Source organism: Mus caroli, unplaced genomic scaffold (genome assembly GCF_978045245.1).
Source record: "Mus caroli unplaced genomic scaffold, Mus_caroli_1 scaffold_9, whole genome shotgun sequence".
NCBI lineage: Eukaryota > Metazoa > Chordata > Mammalia > Rodentia > Muridae > Mus > Mus caroli.
Window position 1 is genome coordinate 112,370,452 of NW_028227264.1, and position 14,273 is coordinate 112,384,724.

Below are 14,273 nucleotides of genomic sequence, written 5' to 3' on the forward strand. Positions count from 1 at the left end.
TCATTACTGACCTCATTACTAAAGGAAACAGGAGTCAGAAGGGGCAGGTAAGATAATGGTCGAAACTAAGGCAACTAGGCTACATCTTTTTGCTTGTGTGTCTTTCATTTTCCTCCCATCATTTAAAATTCTTAGATGAAACTGATAAACTCTAAACACTCACCTACAGTTATGTGCTTTCTCCAGTAAAGATCTACATTCTAGACTTTCCCAAATAGTATCACCAGCTGTGCGGACCAAATGTTCAAGTGTATGAGCCCATGGAAGACTCATTTAAACCACAACAGCTGGCTCTGGAGGAAAACAAAAACTAAATTCAACTAGAACTGGACACATGTTCAACAAAAGATCAGTTAAAAAGATCAACCACCTAGTGCAAAAATTACAGGTATTTTTTTTAACATAATTAAAGGAAAACAAAATAATACTTCATGCTAATGAGTTGATACTGCTTTAGAAGAAAGAGAAATGGCAGCTCACTGATTAAGCCTCCCTATTCTTTCTATGAAGATTCTAGAAGATTCTATTCATTCACTTAGGTTAGGTGCTTTTCTCTCCCATAGTCTTTAAACAGAAGAGATATGTAATTTCAGAGATTTGGGGAGTAGGATTGGCAGGTACCTAGATGCATGTCAGCCAGAGAAGATGGGTAACAATCAAGCTCCCAACCAATTCCAGACCAGCGAAAAGACACCAAGCAATGGGGAACTTTCTGGAGGGAAACAGAACAGATGGAGAGAAAAATTCCCCGGGGGAAAGAATGGTCCAGGCACTTGGGTTTGCAGGAGGTAAATTAGGTAGATCATAAAGTGTAGCAGCCAATTTCAATTCCTCTGGTGCTTATGAACATAAAATCTACACACTGTATGGTACCTGGAACATAGAATCACAGGAAAATATTTTTTTCTGAATACACATTCTTGGAGTGCTGGGCCTGAGCACTGTATAGAAAAGATTAGGAAGATGAATGGCAAATGCTACAGTGTAGAACCACCTTGTAATAGTTGATAACATGGGTTGAGTACCTCCTCTAATAAGCCTGGGTAAATCTGAAAGATTTTTACAGAGATGTGTGTGACATCTAGAAAATTGTAGAACTGGAAGATGAGTGATACAGGTTTCTGATATGACAAGCTATGACTTCTAATATGCCTATATTGTTTAAGAATTACAAAAGACAGAGGAGCTACAAAAGATTGATAGGGGGGCTAAGTGAATTCACTGGAGATTTGATATAGCTGTCTCCTAAGAGGCTCTGCCAGTGCCTGATAAATACAGAGGTGGATGCTCTCTGCCAACCATTGAACTGAGCACAGGGTCCCCAATGGAGGAACTGGAGAAAGGACCCAAGAAGCTGAAGGGGGTTGCAGCTCCATAGGAGGAACAACACTGTGAACCAATTAGTACCCTCAGAGCTCCCAGGGACTAAATCACCAACCAAAGATACACATGGAGGGACCCATGGCTTCAGCTACATATGTAGCAGAGGATGGCCTTGTTGGTCATCAGTGTGAGGAGAGGGCCTTGGTCCTGTGAGGACTTGATGCCTCAGTGTAGGGGAATGCCAGGACCATGAAGTGGGAATGGGTGGATTGGTGAACAGGGGGAGGGAAGAGGGGATAGAGGGTTTCAGAAGGGAAACCAGGAAAGGGGATAACATTTGAAATGCAAATAAAAAATATCTACTTATAAGAAAAGAAAAGAAAAAGAAAATGAGGGCTGAAAATATAGGGTTATTAGTTGTACCTACAACCAATGTGTTAGGAACACACACACAAATAAACTATTTTAAAACGTCAGTTTTAAGTTAAATTCAACTATGTTAATTTGCTATTGAGATCATTAGAAGAACTGTCAATTTGATGTCATGAGATACCACACAGGGGTCTCCAAGAATTTAGAGTATTGCCATCATAAATCCATCTTTGTTTGTTGTGATTTTAAAGGCACTAGAGAGATTTCAGATTTGATCTTTTACTCACATTTCTTACACCTTAAGGAAGCTATCTATTGCTCTTTTTCTAAATTAATGGATTTTGAAAATTTTTTCATAGTCTCTTTACCTTTCCAAAGCAAGACAAGAATCAGCTAGGCTTGTATTTATTTCTATAATTTCTCCATTGTCAATCCATCCTGGTGGAAACAAGTCATGTAGCCTCAATTCATAAGCTGGAGATATTTATTAAATGTCAGGGAAGTTTTATCTTTAATCATATCTTTAGTTTGATTTATGTGTTAAAATTTTCACTCATTTGAATTGTATGTTCAGGGTATCTGGTAGAGTTAAAGAGTTGTGTATCCATCACCACAAACCAAATTTCTAGTAGTTGTACTACTTCCAACAGACCCCAGTACCACTGATGGGTCCCTTCTGGTTACTGTTGGCAATCCCACCACTATATCCCTCCTTATGTGTCTATGGCTTTATATCCTCTGGATATTTCATTCATATAGCCATCTCTTGTGAGACTATGCCGTGGCCTAGCAAACTCAGAAGTGGATGCTCACAGTCAGCTATTGAATGGATCACAGGGCCCCCAATAGAGGAGCTAGAGAAAGCACCCAAGGAACTAAAGGGAACTGCAACCCTATAGGTGGAACAACAATATGAACTAACCAGTACCCCAGAGCTCTTGTCTCTAGCTGCATATGTATCAAAAGATGGCCTAGTCGGCCATCACTGGAAAGAGAGGCCCATTGGATTTGCAAACTTTATATGCCCCAGTACAGGGGAACACCAGGGCCAAAAAGGGGGAGTGGCTGGGTAGGGGAGTGGGGGGGGTGGGTATGGGGGACTTTTGGGATAGCATTGGAAATGTAAATGAGGAAAATACCTAAAAATAAAAAATAAAAAACAAAAAACAAAAAACAAAAAAAAGAAAAAAATGGATATTTCATTCTAATGATGTATGATACAATACTGGGTCTTTTCCATCTGGCTTCTTTCATGTGTTAGAAGCTTGAGTATATTGTTGCATTCCCAAATGTCTACTCTTCATATTTCTTAAGTTGATTACATACCAAATGGCTAGATCATTCACATTATTTTATCAGTTTACCAGTTAATGGACATTTGAATTATTCATAGTATTTCAAATGTTTTCAATTACTCTGCTATAAATCATCTTCTATAAGTCTATATTTAAAAGTAAAGGTTACACCGGGTAGATGCCTATATGTGAAATTACTGAATTATATGACAGATTTACCCTTACCTATTCAAGACACTGACAGATTGTTTCTAAAATTATTGCCTATCCAAAATTTCCACCAGAATATAGTTTGTGCTTGTCATAGATTTCTATCTTAAATGTCTCTCAAAGATTCCAGTGGCAAAGGCTTGGTTAGTTTCTACATTGCTGCTACTATGAGGTGGCATAACCTTTAGGCCATGGAGTATAGCTATAGATCTTTAGGTCATTGTCATTGGAAACATGTCTTCAAGCAGCCTTCTTGTTGTTTTTCTCTCTTGTTCATTTGTCTCATTCATTTTGTGATGCCTTTAATAAAGGATCATGGACCGGAGCCTATGAAACCGATCCAGAGCAAGCTGTTTCCTCTTTAGGAGTTGATTTTCTCAGATGTTTGTTATAGTAAAAGAACGCTGACTAACATAGCACTATTAAAAAAATCACTGGATCACAGGCACAATTTAAATTTCAACTAGTGGTAAATTATAGATACATAGAACTCATGACGTTGTATTTCCATAACCAGTTTCCTTCTACCTTTAGCATTTGAAGGCCATTTTTTCCCCAGATTTGTTATTTTCTGCATGAACAACTTCCTATGCAAATCAGGGTTGGGATATCAAATATAAGAATTGTTTAGCTGTAGGCATTTTCGGATTCTAGATTAAGGAAGTTCTTTGTGATAATTAGTCACATCTGGCAGGGCCACTTACATCATTGCATATGCTTAGAGGAATAAGTAGCTTGAAAGATCAGCAAAAGAATTTTGCCTTCTGGCCACATTTCAAGAGAGCACATTTCTAAACAAGTGAAATATATTTTAGAGCTATGTTCATAATGTCTTATTTTCCTTAAAATAAAGTCAGCAACCCATCTGCTTTTGCAATCAAGAACTGGGAAAATGTGTAAAGTGAGCAAGACAGAAATACCATCTAAATAAATCTGCTACCTGGAATATCAGGGTCACCCTGAAGCAATTACATCACAGAATCATTGTTGTATAGTTCTTCTACCTTTGTTGCTCATAAAGTAACTTGAGATTAATGATATTAGTATATTTATTAGTAATATTTCTACTTTCTTTTATTCTTACTCATATATGAACACATCATTCTAAAGTCTTAGATTTTGGCTATGAAGATTAATATAAATGCCAGCAATGCTCAAATTTTGAGAAAAATTACAACTTAAATGTTTCATATTTTCTTATATTTATTGAATAATGTGAAATAATTTTAACCTGTCTCAGGAATTGTGTATAATAAAACAAGAAATATAATTATGATTTGGAAAATAATGGAAAGGGTATAGAAAGAACCATGGGAGCAGTGAAAACTGGATTGAAGAAAAACTAAGAAAACTAAGGATGGGTAACAATTTCCAATTCCTATTTATTATTTCAGCATATATCCATTTATGAAGTATATGATGCCAGACAATATTAAAGTTACGAGAAGTACATATAATATAAAAAGACATGTTTGCTCACATCCTATAAATAATTTTCTAGCATAAATAAGAAATTAAAATGTAGTATCAAGCAACACTATTAAGTTAAACATAGGGCTGTAGGTGCATGAAGATGCTCCATGAAGCTTCACAACCTTGAGGAGGTCTAGTAAAAAGCTCCAAGCTGAAAGTAATGGAAGGGCCATGGAGCAGTACATATGTGCCAAGATGGCATTTGGTTGCCCTGGAAATTAATGATGCCTACTGAAAACTAAACATACAAATAGTTCAAAATGATTACGTATACAAGTAAACTATTGAGTGGCTTTACATTTTTGCATAGTATACAATTTCTTGTAATATCTTAATCTTCCAAACATGACTTTTTTTCATGTGGGTATCTGGAAGTATAATGTAGATATACAAATCATACATTTATTTCATAATAAGTTATTAAAACTATTTTAAAGCAATTCTTTGGATTTGGTATACTTACAATTTTACCACTTTATAAGATAAAAACAAATCGGCATACCAGTGAAGTAAATGTGCTTGTTTATTTTTTACTCAAAGAATTAAATCTTGGCTGAATAGTTGGTGCTATGCAATTTAGAGTTTTTCAGAGATGACTGATAGTTTTATTTATAATTATCAATACCTCAGAACACTATTGAATATAAGGAGGTAGCACACACACACACACACACACACACACACACACACACACACACAAAACAGAGGTACGTATAAGCCAATTTCAGAGATACTGAAAGTTCCATCCTAATCCCAAACCAAATTTTGCTTAATGATTCTCTGTGAGAGTTCAGTCAGCAGCTAGACCTAGTGATTGTGAGGATACATTTTAATATGCCATGATGCAAACAAGTCTCAGCTTGGTATACAGTAAAAAGTGACATCATGAAAGCATCACAAGTTTTTTTTTTCTTTCTGCAAGTAACTCATTAGGCTTCTATTAAAGAATCATGGTTTATGTATAGAGGAAGACCCATGGAATTTATAACACCCAATAATCTGAGCTAAGGTGTTTCAGGCAATGTTGCTTGTTATCTGTATGGCACAATGTTATATTTTTCATGGTTGTTATAAGTTCAAAGGTATGATGGTATTCACAATTTTGTTTATGGCAAGGATGATTTTCTCAAGCTCTATAGAATTTGCTCTTGAGAATTTCTCAAGGCAAAGGAAGCAATTGTCTTCAGTACCAGGGAAGTCATGAAGTCATACAATAGACCTGACATCCATTATAAATTCGATTTTAAATATTTTTGGTCATTGCAAATTCAGAAACATTTTCCCATGGTCAAACTTTTTCAAGTTATATGAACAATTATGGGCTAACAATCTAAACCCATTTTTTTTTCAGAAACTTTTATACACTAAGGTTGGTGTGCCTGCCCATATAGTGAAATGTCTACTTATACCATCCATTTCATTATTAGATATTTATCTGGCCTAGTTTAAAACTGCTGAGAATGACCCTCTAACTTTATTTATGAGTCAATAGTTAGTCACCATTCACAATGTGTAAAATTGTATGCTGATAAAAACAGTCAATGTAGGTCCATAAATAAAGCACAGAGCGAAGCAACTAAATAATGTTAAAGAACAGTAAAAATAAAATATCTAATTTATAGAACCTGATAATTGGTTATATGACTTTGGTAACTTTATATAAGAGCAAGGAAATGCAACAAAGTTTTAAACAGAGGAATGTAGATTTTGATTCTGGGTGTTAAGAAGATACATTTGACTACAGGATGGAATGACATGGGAAAAGCAAAAGTTGAGGGACCAAGAGGTGAAAGGGTGACTTGTTCAAACATCCTCAAGTAGAAGCATTGAATACAAAAAATCAAGAGGAATTTTGGAAATTGAATACAGAGAGCAGAATGGCTCATTAGATGTAAGTGAGGAACCCAAAGTACTTTCAAAGTTTATGATGTGATGGAAGTTACTTCATCTATGATGTAATATTTGCTAACTAGAATATGACCAAAAAGAAGAAACCTTTACTCTAGAAAAAATAACAGTATCTTCTGTAGACAGTGAGGATCTGAGAGTTTTGGAGATTACCATTTGTAGTTGTCCACCTTGTGGTTATATGTTCATGGTTCCGGAGCTCAACAGAAATGTGTAGGTTAGATTTACAATGTTATATTTTTTCATGGTTGTTATAAGTTCAAAGGTATGATGCTATTCAGAATTTTATTTATGGCAAGGATGATTTTCTCAAGCTCTATAGAATTTCCCAGTGATTGAGAGTTATATCCCTAGGCTTTGCAAAGTCAATTATTTTGTGATAAATGGAATAGACAACAACGAGAGATACCTTGAGGCAGGTTAACATGTGCAGATTTGGCTGCACCTTGCCAGCAGTTTGAGATGAAAATGAGGCTGTTTCTAAGGATTTTCCTTTGAATGTGATTGAGCCCCAGCCTTGCCAGTTCCATCACAATTTGGAAATACTGGCTTAAGGATAAGAATTTTAAAAATACAGTTTGGTGTTTCCTCCATCTATCCCATTGTCTTATTTACCTTCTATTTCTTCACTCAGACATCATGATCAAGGCAACTCATAGAAGACAGAGTTTATTTTGTGCATATCATTTTAGCCTCATCGAATCCATGACCTACCGTTCTATCAGGAGCATAGATGGCATCAGGCAGGCAGTCATTGAATCCATAACCTACCGTTCTATCAGGAGCATAGATGGCATCAGGCAGGCAGTCATCGAATCCATGACCTACCGTTCTATCAGGAGCATAGATGGCATCAGGCAGGCAGACATGGAGCTGGAGCAGTACCTATAAGTTCACATCTTGAGAACATGGCAGAGACAAATAACTTTTGGAAAAATTCAGTGTGTGAATTTGGATCTCTCTCCTTCCATACCTACCTAAGACATGTTTTGTTTAGCTTTAATCTGATGGCCAATTAGCTACGCAGGAAATAGAAGGTGGGACTTCCTGGAGGAAGAAAGGAGGTCTGAGAAGACAGAGGAAAGCTTTTGTGCCAGGATACGGACAAGACTACAGGCCTGGAAAGTACATCAAGCCACATGTCTGGATAAGACTAGGTGGCCAGGTTAACTTTGATAAACTAGTTTAGAGTCTTTGCAGCTCAGGCCTAAGCTTTGAACTATTTAAAAGTCTCCATATGATAATTTGGGGAACTAGCTGGTTAAGGAATAATTGCCACTGTAAAATTTCCAGCATTAATTAATTTGTACAGAATATTAATAATCATTTTTACAGCTAACTAAAAATGGTATGGGCTTTTGAAACCATAGAGCTGAGTCCCTACTGACACATCTCTTCCAACAAGGCTACACCTCCAATCCTTCCCAAAGTGTTTCACCAACTGGAGACCAAATCTTTAAAAATATATATATATAGGAGCCTATAAAGGCAATTCTCAAACTATCACACTCATTTGGTGAGTGGTGGAGAGGGATAGGGGACAGGGGGTTTTCAGAGGGGAAACCAGGAAAGGGGATAAAATTTGAAATAAAGAAAACATCTAATTAAAAAAAAAGTATGAGACTGTAAAGACTATTCTCAAACTATCACACTCATTTTACATTATTTTTCCTCAATCATGGATTTTTGATTGCTTTAACTCCTGGTGTAATTGACTAATGATGTCCATAATAATTAACTAGAATGTGAAACATATGGTAATGTTCAATTAACACATAGCCGCTGATCTTTGAGTAAACTAAGAAAAGTGTTCTCAGCGATCAACCCAATTACTATCTGACAATAATGAAGAGATAAAATGATGACATCTAAAAATTTCTTCAGAAAAATGTGAAGATGTTTACACGTATTTACTTATTTTTCACATTTTGACAAAGTAAAAGCTTTGCTCTCTCTGTTAGTTAATGAACTTAAATCAATCTCCCCAAATTCTCTCAATCTTTAATTTCAAAAAGAAAAGAAGCTGGTATTGTGAAATAATCAGATACATAAAGAGCTGTAAAAATAGGGAAGAGGGGAGACATAAGTTGGTTGGGTGGAGAGAGGTCCTTGCCACCAAGCCTGGAAATCTGAGTTTGTTCTGCAGTACTCACAGGATGAGAGACAGAACCATTCCCAGAAATGACCTCAGACATCCCCACGTGTGCTGGAAGCACCTGCACATATACAATAAAATTTTAAAATGTAATTTAAAATAGCTTAGTGCCGCACTGGAGAAATGGATCAGGGGTTAAGAGCACTTGTTGCTCCCCTAGGGGACTCAAGTTCTACTCCCAACACCCAGGTTGGGTGGCTCACAACCACTGCAACTCCAGCTCCCTGGTCTCTGTGGGTATCTGTACACGTGGCGTACACACACAATGTACATAAATCAAAATAAATCTTACAAAAGGCACAGAGATATTAAAAAGTATAAACCCATTTCTCCAGTGAGTCCATATTGCATAATACCAAAACCAAGAAAGTAAGGCAGGTATGTGAGTGTGCTTACAACACACAGCAATGTATGTGTATCTCTCTTTTTTGTTGTTGTTGTTTTTTTGTTGATTTTTGGTTTTTTCGAGACAGGTTTTCTCTGTGTAGCCCTGGCTGTTCTGGAACTCACTCTGTAGACCAGGCTGGCCTGGAACTTAGAAATCTGCCTGCCTCTGCCTCCCAAGTGCTGGGATTAAAGGCCTGCGCCACCATGCCCAGCTGTGTGTATCTCTATGGAAACACTGTATCAATCAAGCAAAGAAACTGTCCATTACTTCAAAGACCTCTCTCATTTCATTCACAAATAGTCACAATATCTCCCATGCCTAACTGACAAACACCAACTTGCTCCATAATTTTGTCACTTTGAAAATGCTATGAAAATGCAATCATACAACGTATACTTTCTGTCTAGTTTTAGTTTTTAAAGGATTAATTCTGGTACCCAAGAAGTCAGAAGAGGTCCTTAGATCCTTTGGAACTCGAGTTATGGATGGTTGTGAGCTACCAAGGGAGTACTTGGAACCAAAACCCTGTCCTCTGCAAGAGCAGCATGTGCTCCTGACTTCTGAGACATCTCCCCAATCCATCAGGTACTTGTTCCTTTGTTTTCTTTTAACAGTAAAAAACGTTAAATTGCCAGGCGTGGTGACAAGTACCTGTATTTAATCCTAGCAATTTGTAACAGAGGCAAGAGGATCTCTGGCCAGCAGTGAATAGTAAAGCATCAAGAGCTACAGAAAAAGGCCTTGTCATTTAAAAAAAAAAAAAATCACACACACACACACACACACACACACACACACACACACACACACACAAAGGCTATTAGCTGATTGTGATAATTGTATTTTATAAGCATAGAGAAAAAATATAATTGAATAAGCATTTAGGCTTCTATATAGAATTTTATTTCTTAACAGTAGTGTATAAATGAAAATTTAGAAAAGACTTGGCTGGAGACAATGAAAACAAGAAAAGTTTGCAGTTATTTGCCATATGGATAGATCAAGTATGGACAATAAAAAAATCCAGTCTGTTATGTAATGGTGTGTGTGTGTGTGTGTGTGTGTGTGTGGTGTGTGGTGTGGTGTGTGTGCATGCATTTTGGTGGAGCATATTTAGAAAATATCTTCAGAAGTTTTATTTATAGACAGAATTTTGCTATGAAATGTATCAGCTAATGATCCATTCACGGCAACACAAACATTGTATTTTCCAAAGTCCTTTTGTGTAATTGTTTCCTTGATTTTGCTAAAATACCTTTCAAATATCGCATTTCTAATAGTGAGATACTAAATAGTAAACAAATGGCTTACCTAACTTCCCTCTAAGCTCATGAAGACATACACAAAGGCAAAAGAAGAGATTGCATCCATCAAAACTGCCTAGAGAAAAGAAAGGTAGGAAAGATTAAGCAACATTTTGCCTGTGTCCTTAATAAGGTCTTGGCAGTCTGTTGGGTCACCTTATTCTAGGTCACAGCCATTGCCCTTTCCTTTCAGTCGTGAAGGGTAAGCAGTGTAAATGACTGTTCCCTGGTCATGAGCTCATGTCCCAGTGTTCTGGAGCAGATAGCATGCCCTGAACAGAAAGGCTTGGGAGGCAATGAAGCTTATCTTCAAAGCCCAGACTTTGTCCTTCCCAGGTGGAGTCAGGACAGTTTCTTTCTGCCTCCTCTGGTTTGTCTCTGCTCTCAGCCACAAACAGGGTACCGGGGATCTCTGCTTATAAATGGCTGTTGTCCCACGGATAGATTTGCTAAAACCTTACCTCTGAAGAATATTATCAGTTAGATAGTTTGTTGCTCTTCAATGAAAGTTAGTTTGTTGCACTTCCCTGAAACCCCTGTAAATGCTGGTGTGAAAGCAGAGACTACTATGGTAGTCTGGCAGAATGGAAAAATTTCACACTAAATCTTTAACTTTACTGTGAGTGTGTATAATTATTGCACTCCTGTTATGAGCAGAAGAGGCACTGCAGCCTCCGATCTAATTTACAGGGATGCTCCGGTGGAGGCAACGCTGCTGCTGAGTCATGCTTTTTAATTGCAGTGAGAGTTTAAACACACTTGCATGCTTTTTATCCTAATATATGTAAGTTTGCATCTTGTTTATCTAGCTATGAGAGAAAATAAGTCACATTTTATGGCTAGTCTGAAGAATATTTATTTTGATCATTTGATTCTGTTTTCATTATTCCGAGAAACAAAATCCTTAGATTTATTAAAAGAATTTCACAGCAGAATCATTATCTCCACGGCTATATTTATATCTAGAATGCAATATTGCTGTAAGCCTAAGAGAAAACTATTTTAAAACACCAAACAAACACAAAGTCAAAAACAAAATCGGCTATTTTTTTTATAATAAAGCCCAAATCCACAATTGGGTTTCTATGTAAATAAAACCAAATAAAAACCAAATCCTTGAAATCAGTAAAATTACCAGATAGTACCCACTAGATTAGTTCACCCATAGCTCATGTCTATATCAGATACATAATTTAATAATCTGAATGCATTATTGTCCTGTTACATACAGCAATATATGGAGCCTGTTGTCAGTGAAAGCTCACCATTTCTATTGTCAGTCAAGGAAACTAATGCACGATATTAGCAGCTAAGGACTAAAACATAATTAATGGGAAGGAATTTTCTTGGTACCTGAAGTGACACGCAATATCAAAGGTGAAAGCAAAAATCTGTAAATCAGCAGCAGCCAAGACCAAGCAATGGGTGCACTTATTCTTTCGATGGAGTGTTCTCCATAGAGAAAAACAATCTACCAACTTGGAAGTACTTGTAGAGTCCATGTGTTTGGAATACAAATTAGGCCAAAGTGTCAGAGAGTTTTTGAACTGGAGGCCCACAATAAGTTTCTCTGTCATTTGAAAAAAACAAAAACAAAAACAAAAAAACAAAACAAACGAAACAAACAAAAACATGGCTAGCTCTAGAGAGCACCATGTTAAGCAAAACAAGAGAGGCACAGGAAGGAAAATACAGAGTGATCCACAACAGTTGAGTTACTGGCACCAGAAAGCAGAATGCTGGTGGCTATGGTCTTCAAGATAGAAACTGGAACTTGGGAGGTATAAGGCAAAGAACTAAAATTGCACATAGATGTTCAATGATGTCCTGCACATCATGAGAGGTCCTATAGAACAGCTGTGGTAGTCTAGAAAATTCAAAGCAAGGATTTTTATCCTCCTGAGAATTTTATGTATGAATACCAGATTTACATCATTTACCCCTTCCTCTTCTTCCTACATTTTCTATCATTTTTTCTTCTTCTCAAAGTTACGGCCTCTTATTTTTAATTATTATTGCTATAAACATATAAGTTTATTAATGAATTTTGTTGAGTCCATTTGGTATTACTCATATGTCTATGTATTTCATCCTGACAACTGGGATTGGAGAGCTCACAGGACTCGTGTACAGCAGACTGATATTCACTCTTTCAGTAGCTGTTGTCTATAGCTCTTTATCTAGGGCTGATACCTGGTAAGAGTTACCCGATCCACGTTGGCGTGTCCGTTGATGGTGTTATTCTTTTCAAGTCTTTCTTTTTCTTAAAATTAATCATTTTATTCGTTTACATTTCAAATGATATTCCCCTTCCTAGGTACACCTCCACAGACTCCCTCCTCCTATGCCCCTCCCCCCTCTTCTTTGCCTCTACGAGCATGCTCCTCCACCCACTCACCTATTCCTGCCTCACTGCTCTAGCATCCCCCTATGCTGGGGCATCAAGCCTCCACAGGACCAAGGGCCTCCCCTCCCACTAATGTCAGTTAAGACCATCCTCTGCTACATATGTATCTGGAGCCATGGCTCCCTCCATGTATACTTTTTGGTTGGTAGTTTAGTCCCTGGGAGCTCTAGGTTGTCCAGTTAGTTGATATTTTTCTTCATATGGGATTGCAATCCCCTTCATCTCTTCAGTCCATCCCAGAGTTCATCCATTGGGTTACCTGGGCACAGTCCGATGGTTGGTTGTAAATGTCTGCATCTGTATTGCTCAGGTGTGGTAGAAGCTCTCAGAGAACACCCATACCAGGCTCCTGCCAACAAGCACTTCTTGGCATCAGTAATAGTGTGTGTGTGTGTGTGGGGGGGTGTCTGCAGATGGGATGGATCCCTAGGTGGGGCAGATTGTGGATGGCATTTCCTTCAGTCTCTGTTCCATTTTTTGTCCCTGTCTTTCCTTTGGACAGGAACATTTCTGGGTTAAAAATTTTGAGATGTGTGGCTGGCCTCATCCCTCAACTGGAGGCTGTGCCTATCTTCTGGAGGTGATCTCTATAGGTTCTCTCCCCTTTGTTGGGTATTTCAGCTAAAGTCATTGCCATTGGCTCCTGGGAGTCTTCCAGTCACAAATAGTGACCTAGGATTAAATTAGTATTAGGTATTAATTCTTTCCCACGAAGCAGGTCTTAAGTAAAGTTAGATAGCTGTTGACTACTTTCAAGTTATAAATGCTATTATTTTACCTTTTAGGTTGTCTTAGCATATATGACTTTAAAGAGACACCATGACAAAGGCAACTCTTATAAAAGAAAGCACTTAATTTGGAGTTTCTTAAACTTTTAGAGGATTAGTCCCATGACAGGAAGGATGGTGGCAGGCAGGAGGCCTAAAGCTAGCGAAACAGCTAAGAACTTACCTCCTAATCCAAGTAGCAGCAGGGAGAGAGAGAGGGGGGGGGAGGGAGAGAGAGAGAGAGGGAGAGAGCAGAGGGAGAGGGGAGGTCAGAGGGAGGGGGAGGGGAGGAGGAGGAGAGAGGAGGGGGAGGGGAGGGGGAGGGGGAGGGGGAGGGAGAGACCCTGGGCCTTAAATGGGCTTTTGAAACCCCAAAGTACACATCCAGTGACATACTTTCTCCAACAAGGCCATAGTTCCTAATTCTTCTCCTATTTCTCAAATAGTTCTACTCCCAGGTTACTAAACAGTCAGATATATGAGCCTATGGGGACCATTCTTTTTCAAACATAGCATTACATTAGATAGATAGATAGATAGATAGATAGATAGATAGATAGATAGATAGATAGACAGATAGATAGATAGACAGACAGACAGACAGATAGAGAAGGATATTTAATCATGTTTGTTATTGTTGTGGTTTATAGGCCTAATAAGTAAGTTGCTTG